The sequence below is a fragment of the Xyrauchen texanus genome, chromosome 45 (assembly GCF_025860055.1).
Source record: "Xyrauchen texanus isolate HMW12.3.18 chromosome 45, RBS_HiC_50CHRs, whole genome shotgun sequence".
In the NCBI taxonomy this organism is placed as follows: Eukaryota; Metazoa; Chordata; class Actinopteri; order Cypriniformes; family Catostomidae; genus Xyrauchen; species Xyrauchen texanus.
In genome coordinates, this window is record NC_068320.1 from 22485949 (window position 1) to 22497388 (window position 11440).

Sequence of the window (11440 nt, forward strand, 5' to 3'; positions counted from 1 at the left end):
TTGGCCAATCCCTCAGCAAAGACATTGATGAGATGAATGTGCTATTTTGCATACTAGTCAGAACAGACAGTAAGCAAACTGGAAAGCAGTGAGTGTATCATGAACTGTACAAAATGTCTTTGTTTGGTAAAAAAAAGTGAGGGAGAAACAGAGAGAAAATGAGATGGCATATCCCTTCTGCATGTAACACAAAATGGGAAACTCTCTTTTTTTATGCATGAAACTCTGTATCTCGATGAGGGAGAATATGATTTCAGAGAGCAAAGCTAAAACAGAGACCTGACTGTGTCTATGGCCAGGCTGCAGTTTTCTTCCAGTGAACAACATGGACAGGAGATCTGCCTTCCTTCCTTTTCGGCTCTGGCATACACAGATGAGTCATTGTTTACCATCTTTTCAGATCTGCTGCCCTCACAGGCCTTCCTGACAACACTTTTCCATTCACTCAGAATCTGTGCATGTTCCAGCTTGACACCGTGCCATTCAACAAACCTCAAATATTATGAGGTTAAACTCTTCTTCTCTGGGGCATGTTAGTGTAAAATCTAAACTAGCTGTCCACAAACATGGCTACCACCCAGCAGATATTACAACCCGTATTTACACCCTCACCAAACTTGTCTTAACAATGCATACAAACCAAGCCTTATGTTTTGTTTTTGACTTTATTTTTTTCTCAGGCTTTACATTTTTTAAATTACTTTCTTAGTACATGTTTCAAGTCTTAATGTGAGCAATTCATTGGTGCACTGTAATAAAAAAATTACCTCACCTTCTTTGTAGCAACTGAACTGTATAGGTTGGGTCCAGTTGTTAATTTTTTTATTAATATTTTTGTAATGTATCAAGTTAGAATGTTCCCTGTATAATTTACAGCATAAACTGAGAGATAATTTCTTTAATATGTAAAGAAAAAATTAAAACTGAAATATACCGAAATGCTTCAGAATGTAATCAAATCATATAAATATCTGAATCAATTCATGAGCTTGTGAATTGTAATCTAATCAAATTGGGAAATCTGTATTGATATCTATCTATAGACATCACTAAGCACTCTTATTTTTCAAACCTTTCAATTCAACTATCTGTCATACAAAGACCACTTTTCACGAACAAAAATAATTAAAAAAAATTCTTGATAGATAAAATCAAGTCTACTATTTTTCCTTTAAAATACATTACATTACAGAAATAAAATGTTGCAAATGCCATTTCATGTTGACAAACCTGTGTCAGACGACTAACACAATGTTACTCTGTCAACTTTATACGGCATATAAAATGCGGCATATAAAATGCCATCCCAAACACCCCTGCTTCCCAAGTTGACACCTTCAATATCACAGCAGATGTGACTGTCCCTTTCACTTAGTGTTGAAAATAAAAAGTTGCTGGTTTTTCAAGTAAATTAGAGAAAACAAAATCTCCTGATAAGTCAATTAGGAGCAACATTAGTCTGGGGCTTAATTAAAAGAGAGGGAACCCTCTTTAAGGATATGCCATGATGTGTACGGAATGTTTAAAGAGGAGATGGAACAAACTGAGCTTGTTAAAACTCGCTGTGAGTCACTTGACATGGCTGCAACTAGGGCCTCACAAATATAATGTCAGGCGGCACTTCCCAGATCTCTGAATGCTAATCTGGGACGGGGCGAAATAAGTAACACGCAACACCAGCTGGCACAACAGGAAGTAAACACTTGCAAAATCTCAGGCTTACAGCCCAAGGAGCTGATGCAAGCACACATGGATACACTTGTGCATCTCCTGCAATGAAAGATCAATCTCTGAGCAACATGATTGTAGCTCTAAATGCATGTCAGCAATTGACTCGTTCTGGTCTAATTTTGTTTTTCCAAATTAATTTTAGGAGAAACATCTGATACAAAGATAATACTTTAATTAAACATGACTAAAATGCCCAAGCTATGAAAAAGCACCCTGAGCAATTTGTTTTCCTTTGGGTAGATGTACAACTGCTCATTGACTTCCTCAGCAGTTGTGAAAATAATAATAGTGATCAGGTACATCGTATAATTTTCAGGAAATGGCAATAGTTAATTCACAAGACTTAAAGGGATGCTCCTCTGTAATGATGGTCCAGACACAGTACTACCAAATTCATATCCGTAATTTAAGAGATGAGCAAAAGGCTGATATTTCCTTTTGAGGCAGAATAAATTATGCATCATTTCATTTCAAAGAGAGGTAATATTATACTGGCTTTGTCTGTCTTACTTCATAAATCCAGAGCTTTAAAACACTCACAAATGCATGCACACCAACACGATCCCTTTCACGCTATAACACACACACACACACAAGACAAGATTTTTGCCAGTGTCTTGAGATTTAGGAGTCAGTACACTAAAACATCACAGTTCACTGACTGTGTTGCCGTCTCAGCGTCAAGTTCTATCCAGAACAATGCGACAGCTGACAGCTTGAACAGAGATTCATCCCGCTAAGCAGAATTATTTCTGCCACGTGCTAATTTATTAACAACCTGTGCATGCTCTAATGTAGTAAATTTGCATATACATTTTTAACCTGGAAGCAAGATCATGAATATTCCTGGGGCAGGCGAGTAGTTCTCTTTGTTAGTCACTTTTGATTCTTAGAAGAGGGACTGAGATGAGAAAGAGAAGCCACAATCATTCCAATTTCGTGCGAGGCACGTACAGTTTTCTTTCAGGGCAATCTATCGGTCAATCATCCACATTTCGCTCAGAACAACTGAATTCAACATTAAACCTTGCTGAAATTTACTTGATCTATAGGTGTTTGACCTGAAATAACATAATAATGTGCAGGAAATATAAAATTTTGTGTAGTATACAGGTATGGGAGCACAGTGGAATGAGGATGTAGATAGTTTCAGATCAGTGTTTATTAACCAGGGGTACGTGTAGCAAGTTTACTAAAGCGGACTTCAAGGTGTACTTGGAAAGATTTAAATTGTACTTTGGTAAATCTATAAAACACAAATGACTACTTAAAAATATATGGCTGGCTGTCAAAAGATTCAAATAATTAAGAACAAACTTGTGATTTTATTTGTATGTAAATGTCAGCTTAAAGAGATAACTCAACCAAAAAATATACATCCTGTCATCATTAAATCACCCTCTTAATGTTCCAAACCAGAATATTTTCTGGAAAGCAAGAGAAGATGTGGAACACAAAAGGTAATGTTATGCAGAATGTTAGTCTCAGTCATCGTTTACATCATTTAAATGAAAGTGAATGGTGACATCTCCTTTGAAAGTTGAGTGGTCCACAGAGGAAAAGAAAGTAAAATGGGTTTAAAGCAACGTGAGGATGAGTATGTAATGCCAGATTTTTCATTTTTGGGTGAATTATTTTTGTTTTTAATGGTATGCTTCTATGGCAACTTTAATGGAGAAATCCAGGTTAAAATATAAAAACGGGTAAAAAAAAAAAAATACAAAAAAGTATATAAGATGACTGAGATCCATTTATTTTATTATAAAAACTCAAAGTAATTATCAATCGATAGAAATATCAAAAATGTTTAAAGGGTGTCTTTTTGGTGAACTGTGTTGCCATCTCAGCGTAAACCCCTTCAGTTACTTTTAAAGAAAGAATTTATACATTTATATATACTGTATATACAGTTGAAGTCAGAAGTTTACATACACCATAGACAAATATATTTAAACTCAGTTTTTCACCATTCCTGACATTTAATCATAGAAAACATTCCCTGTCTTAGGTCAGTTAGAATCACTACTTTATTTTAAGAATGTGAAATGTCAGAATAATAGTAGAGAGAATTATTTATTTCAGCTTTTATTTCTTTCATCACATTCCCAGTGGGTCAGAAGTTGACATACAGTTTGTTACTATTTGGTAGCATTGCCTTTAAATTGTTTAAATTGGGTCAAAGTTTTGGGTAGCCTTCCACAATTTTCTCACAATAAGTTGATGGAATTTTGGTCCATTCCTCCAGACAGAACTGGTGTAACTGATTGAGGTCTGGGCTTTGTGATGGCAACTCTAATACCTTGACTTTGTTGTCCTTCAGCCATTTTGCCACAACTGTGGAGGTATGCTTGGGGTCATTGTCCATTTGGAAGACCCTGGCTGATGTCTTGAGATGTTGCTTCAATATATCCACATAATTTTCCTACCTCATGATGCCATCTATTTTGTGATGTGCACCAGTCCCTCTTGCAGCAAAGCACCCTCACAACATGATGCTGCCACACCCATGCTTCACGGTTTGAATGGTATTTTTCGGCTTGCAAGCCTCACCATTTTTCCTCCAAACATAACGATGGTCATTATAGCCAAACACTTAAAATTATGTTTCATTAGACCAGAGGACATTTCTCCAAAAAGTAAGATCTTTGTTCCTATGTGCACTTGCAAACTGTAGACTGTTTTTTATGGCGTTATTGGAGCAGTGGCTTCTTACTTGATGAGCAGCTTTTCAGGTTATGTTGATATAGGACTTGTTTTTACTGTGGATATAGATACTTGTCTACCTGTTTCCTCCAGCACCTTCACAAGGTCCTTTGCTGTTGTTCTGGGATTGATTTGCACTTTTCGCACCAAACTACATTCAACTCTAGGAGACAGATTGCGTCTCCTTCCTGAGCAGTATGATGGCTGTGGGGTCCCACGGTGTTAATACTTGCGTACTATTGTTTGTACAAAATAGTTTTTTCTGATTTCTTGGCTGATTTCTTTTGATTTTTCCATGATGTCAAGCAAAGAGGCACTGAGTTTGAGCCTTAAAATACATCCACAGGTACACCTCCAATTGACTCCAATTTGCTTATCAGAAGCTAATTTTCTAAATGTTTGAAATCCTTTTCTGGAATTTTCCAAGCTGCTTAAAGGCACAGTTAACTTAGTGTATGCACACTTCTGACCCACTGGAACTTTGATATAGTTAGTTAATAGAAACAATCTGTCTGTAAACAATTGTTGGAAAAATTACGCATGTCATGCACAAGGTAGATGTCCTAAACAATTTGCCAAAACTATAATTTGCTAATATGAAATCTGAGGAGTGGTTAAAAAAGATATTTAATGACCAACCTTAGTGTATGTACCGACTTCCGACTTCAACTGTAACAGCTTTCTGTCATGTTTACACACTCTACTGATCAGTTAGATTTAGATAAGGGGTTTGGGTAAGGGCATAGTATTAATAAGCATGTCCTTGACATCTCACGTGCAGAGCTCGCGCTTACTTCCGCATTACACATCCGGGCATTTGTATGTGATGAAATCGTGTGAATTCATATGGAATAGCAAACTCCTAAAACATGTACAAATTTTCGTGAGATGGGGTTGAATGAAACACAGTGACACGGAGGAGCCCTGTGTCATGGCCAAGATGACAGAATGAAGAAATACAGAATCTCAAAGGTCTTTATTAATGTGAAGGGCTTAAGAATTTAATCGGAGAGCCTTAAAGTAATGTGCGAAAGTGAAGAATTTTGGATATAAATATTTTACTATTGCACATTATAATATAACATTAGATAACATAATATAGTATAATATAATACAATATAATTTAATAGCTATTCAGGTTGGCTATCCAACACCAACAGTGAAAATTCTAAATGGACCAAGACCAAAGTTGACAAAAGAGACAGATATTTTAAGTATGTTATAATTATTATTATATATGTCCTTCATAAGTTTTTAAAGCCTTAAATGCAATCATTTAAAAGTTAATATGAATAAATTACTTCTTAAGGTTTATGAAGCACACATACTGTACACCCATGACAAAATCTATTAATTGTTATAATAGTAAAAGCCCTAAAACAGACAATTATATGCCATAATCATCATAAATGTGAGAGCCAAATAATTGTTTGAAAATGTGAAAATTATCAGCCAAATTTCCTAATCGTTACAGCATCTACCTACTGATCCCCCACCCCAGATATCTGAACACCCCCCTGTGAACTCTTATACCCTATTAAGAGGCGTGTGGACCCCAGGTTGGTAACCACTGCTTAAGATGTATGAACATGTCTAGGAGGTTTGGGTTGTTGATTTAAAAGAAAGACCAGTACGTGTAGCTATTTTGGGGGTTTGTCATGTGGCATGGGGCAGCAGCAGTTATCCCTGCGAGAGAAGGCTGCAGGTGCATGATTTGCACACCTGCAATGTTTCCTGTGAAATCCCTTGCGTTGCCCAGTGATGCAACAATCAGATTTAGACATAAACACCACGCTGTTGTCACAATGCAACAAATTGTACCTGTCAGCCCGACAGGTTGCATCTGAATGGTGAATAAACAAGTGAAACAGAGGCACAAACAGATTTTTTCTCAGACAGCTGTTGTCTGAGGAGCCTGACAGAATGATAAACAAATCAAGAGCATCTGTAACAATATAATTACTGCTGGAAATGATTATATGTAGTACCTCTGGAAATAAAAATGGTTGACAATGACATAAAATAGATTAATTTTATTGATTATTTTGACAATAGTACACTTTACATGAGTGCTATAAAAAATATCTCTGTATTACAGTATTTCTACCTCTAAATCAGGCCTCTAATGTTGTTCATACAAATTCAACAGGAAGAGATTGTGAAGATGCTGTGTAATCTCTCAAAAACATGATCTGGTCACATATCAAAATTAAGCATATTTTTAAGACAATTAAATCTGTTTTACATTGTGGCATTATTTTAATTACAATTAAGTACATTTCCTCTGCATGTTCTCATTACTGTAATACATCGGATCATTAAAAATGCCTTTTTCTAGAATTTTGTAATGCCAATTATTCACAATGGTAAATGACTGTAATACTTTAAGGCTTTTTTATTGAAATCAGTATGAATTAAAAGGCAGTACAACAAAAACTACGATGATTAGGGAGGAAAATTTGCTTAATTGTAATAAAAGCGTAATGATCCAACTACTAGGCTTCATTTTCTTTAAGCAAAATATAATTTATTATTACTTTCTTTTGATTTTGGGCCAAAATATTACATGGTTGAGATATTCACAGTTTCATACCGCCAATGTTTTGGTGTCAGTGGGAAGGAAACATCTTAACAACCAGCCAATAAATCAGGCTTCGTTAAGCATGCTAGTCTGATCTGACATGCCACTGACTCTACCACAAGATATCACACTGAAAAAACATAGGGATTAAACTGTTTATCTCTTGTAAACTCTGCCTTCCATTACTGACTGGCAAAACCAAATAGAAATATGTGTTCTATGTTCAGAATTATATTTAGAGCCTAGAAGAAAACCAATGTTTTTTTTCTTGACATATAACCATCAAACCCTGTTGGTTATGATAGCGTTTGGATTACGATACACATGCTCATCAAAGCATCCCTACAAACACCACTGCCAAACCTTGAGAATGACTCCAGGCCAACAAAGCCTTTCATTTAAGTGATGTTAAGAGCAAACAATCAAACGACCTTCTTTGGTACCCACAACACTTCCATATCAAAGAATGACATGTAGCAAAGGTGACATCCAATTTATAGCCCAAGGACTGCGAACAAGCAAATAAACAGGAATTTCCGAACCACGTGTCTGATTCAATTTGCCTCTCCTATGGTTCGATGCCTTAAAGGGTTGAAAACAAAAGTTGGTGCAGAACTTTAATGTCATACTAATAGGCTACAAGCCCCAGCTATTCACGATCACAGCTAGCAGCCGAGGATTCACCTACATTTACATGTGAGCTTATAGTCTTGATATGCAGTTGAAAAAGTTGTTCTCTCAAAAAGTTAAGATATATGTTCAAAATATATCTCAATGTGTCTCTTTCTGTCTAAATCTAACGGCGGTGTTGTCAGCACTTGACTTCAAAAAGGTGAATCGTAGAAACTTTGAAGCACTTTGTGGCGTGCCCTCTCTGTGGCTGTGGGCTTGTGTTCCTGATCTCGCTAACTACTGCTTGCTGTCATTACATTGCTGTTGCTTCGCCTGCAGGTATAGAGAGATTAAACAGCATGTGGCGCCCTTGTAAATGAAGTTTTATGAAGAGGGTCTTTAAATATTTAAGGTGTGAGTACAATGACACCATACTGAAATACAAAATACAAACCTGCAAATCATTTACATTTCATTCACTGTGTCTATTTTACATGTAATACATTTTGTTGAAGCAAAATTCCTTTGCAAAATGGAAAATAAACATACAAATATGACAGTCGTTTGTTGCGAGGATATTGTCATAGATTAGAACATTAGATGATGTTTTTCCCACTCCCAAATCATGAACAAAATAAACAAAATGAAACGATAATCTTTTTCCGGCTGTATAAAATTTAAGTTTTCATGGTGGTATTTAAAGACACTGTGAATTTTGGAATTTTTCAAAATTACTATAGTCATATTTCAGTAAACAACTGTAAACATTTTGGGCCACACAGCACAATTTGCAATATTGATTTATTTTACATTTACGTTTATTCATTTGGCAGACGCTTTTATCCAAAGTGACATACAAAAGAGAAATAATACATCATAAGTGATTCATCTTAAGGATGAATGTATTATGAGTAAATGGTCAACTGTTAATGGAAACTACGTGTTATTAGCCATTTTTTGAAGACAGAGGTGAGTCTGTGTCATGGATGGAGTTGGGAAGGTCATTCCACCAACATGGTAGAGTGAAACCGAAAGTCTGGGCAAGTGTTTTTGGTGCCTCTGTGTTGGTACAACAAGGTGCTGCTCATTAGCCAACTACAGGATTCTACAGAAATTATTTTAGGTAAATTTTGCTTCTGAACTCTTTAGTATAAATAATCTTTAATAGCACGTTAACCAGTAAATTTCAGGTCTAAATAAATTAACTTCATATTTTTTTGGCAAATGACGAGAAAGCAAAAATATTGAATTCAAAACATTCCGGGCCCTTGTCACAGTCAATTAAGTGGGCTAGGTAATGAGGCCATTTGCATAGTAAAGTGTCCCCCATGTGTGAGGGTTTTAATGGGGACAGGACCTGAGGAGATAATTTAATTTAATTTAATTTGACCAATTGTCACACATTATACATACATTTCTGCATATACATGGTGAAATTATTTATTTTTCACATATCCCAGCTAAGCTGGGGTCAGAGTGCAGGGTCAGCCATGATACGGCGCCCCTGGAGCAGATAGGTTCAAGGGCCTTGCTCAAGGGCCCAACAGTGGTGTCTTGGTGGTGTTGGGGCTTGAACCCACGACCTTCTGATCAGTAACCCAGAGCCTTAACCGCTGAGCCACCACTGCCCCTAATTAGATTAATTGAGAGTGACATTTCTTGAACTCTGTTTCCCCCCCCCTATATGTCCTCCATGTCTTGCCTTTGCTTACATGACTGACAGATCTACCTTTCAAACTCTAATATCTAAAAGTCTGTCTACTCAAATCCATTTTTGTCTCTAATGTATAAAAGGGCAGTATGGTACATTATGCATTTGGCTCAAGCTAGAAACAGAGTGCTTTATTTCAGAAAAAGGGATTATAAAAACTGTTTTCTCCCCAAAAAAATAAAAATAACAATTTGTACAGAAAATTATGTTTGAAAGCCACAAACATGCCTATCTTTCTGGGGAGTTATGCTTTTCTGTGGTTCTATCATTCTATTAGGAACTTTGACATAATTATTGGCTTAAATCTAAATGTAAGGAGGACAGTCTGCATGGCCCTGTATGTAAGCTATTCAAACCAAATACAAACTGTCTAGAAAAGAAATTATTTGTCCTGACTTACATGTCAACAACTTTTAGCTACATTGTTTAAACACTTTACAATAAAGATCTGTAAAGTTATTTGGATTTTACAAAATTATCTTGAAAATACAGTGTCCTGAAAAAGGGCGTTTCTTATTTTGCTGAGTTTATATAAATATATATAAAAATTATTATTATTATTATTATTATGCAAAATACAATGTGATGGCTGTTAAAAGATATTTATGGCTGATAGATTTCCTCAGTTCACCTCCCACTGGCATTGATGTACATATCGCCATTTACTGGGGCAGGAGGAGTAAAAAAAAAAGACTTAAATATTGTTCTGTTACTCACCCACACTTATCTTATCACTTCAGAACATATGGTTTTAACCACAGGAGTCATATGGATTCCTTTAATGCTGCCTTTATATGCCTTTCAGACCTTCTAAGTTTTGGCCACCATTCACTTGAATTGTATGGACCAACAGAGCAGAGATATTCTTCTAAAAATCTTTGTTTGTGTTCAGCAGAACAAAGTCATTCATTCACATCTGGGATGGAATGAGGGTGAGTAAATATTGAGAGAATTTTCATTTTTGGGTGAACTATTCCTTTAACTTTGGACCCTGCAGCTGCACATACTGTACAGTATCGGCAATCTCTCCCTCATAATTAGCACCAAGTAGCCAAAATTTTGGGCTAGCCTCAGGGCAAGCTCCATTATCAACGTTACACTTCAGGGAACAATTATCTTTAAGTTCTATCTCATACAATCAGTTTAAACACTACTAATCATCAACTACACTCTTGCATATATCATATATTTATGTGTCCTACTGTCCTCTTATGATGCAAGCATTGAGCAACCAGAGCATTTAAATATGCAGTTTTAGAGTCCCTACAAAATACTGGATTTTGGTCCAGATTTTCAACAAAGATAGAGCAACAGCACACCACTCAGGGTGGTGGTGGTCACGGGCCACTAATGACTTATTTAATACTGTAAGAGAAATGACCCAGGGACCAAGGAGCGCTACATCTCTCCAACCTGAAAAACAGAAACAATGGATCCACCTTAATTGTGACATTACAAGTGTTGGCACAGAGAGGAACAGAGGGGGTTTGATTAAAAGCAGAAGAGGTTGGTGACTTTGTGAAAAGGTCACTGCACATGTACCTGGACTTTTCAACTCCCTCTCTTTCTGAGCAAGGGGAAAAAAGAGGAAGAATACAGAGGGGAAAAAAACTTTTCCATGTGATTAGAAACGACCTCCGATATTTTCAGCAATGCCATTAGTGAAATAAGATGGCAATTTCCTGGCAGGTGGTATCGGGGCAGAAAATGACAAAGGAGGGGGCAGCAGGGTGTGGGCTTGAACAGAAGGCAGGTGGGGCAGTGTTGAGGTTAATTGAGAGGTTAACAGGGTGAGAGGTTTGGCATAGGTCAGGGAAGACCACCACTAGTGGGAAAGGATGTAGTTCATTATGACTTAAGCAACAGTTGTGGTCAGGTTCTGCTTTTATGGACAGAATGTTTAGAATATGATACCTATTTCAAAGGACAATTTAGATTTCTAGAAAACAGAGACCGATGGCCAATATGTTAGGCATAATGCACAGCCAGCCAGTGTAATTATATATTCAGTAAATAAGTAGTCATGCCATCATTTGGATATATAAGGGAGACAAGGGCTAGATGTCTCAAGGGCTATATCTCAGTAACTATAAGATTTGGAA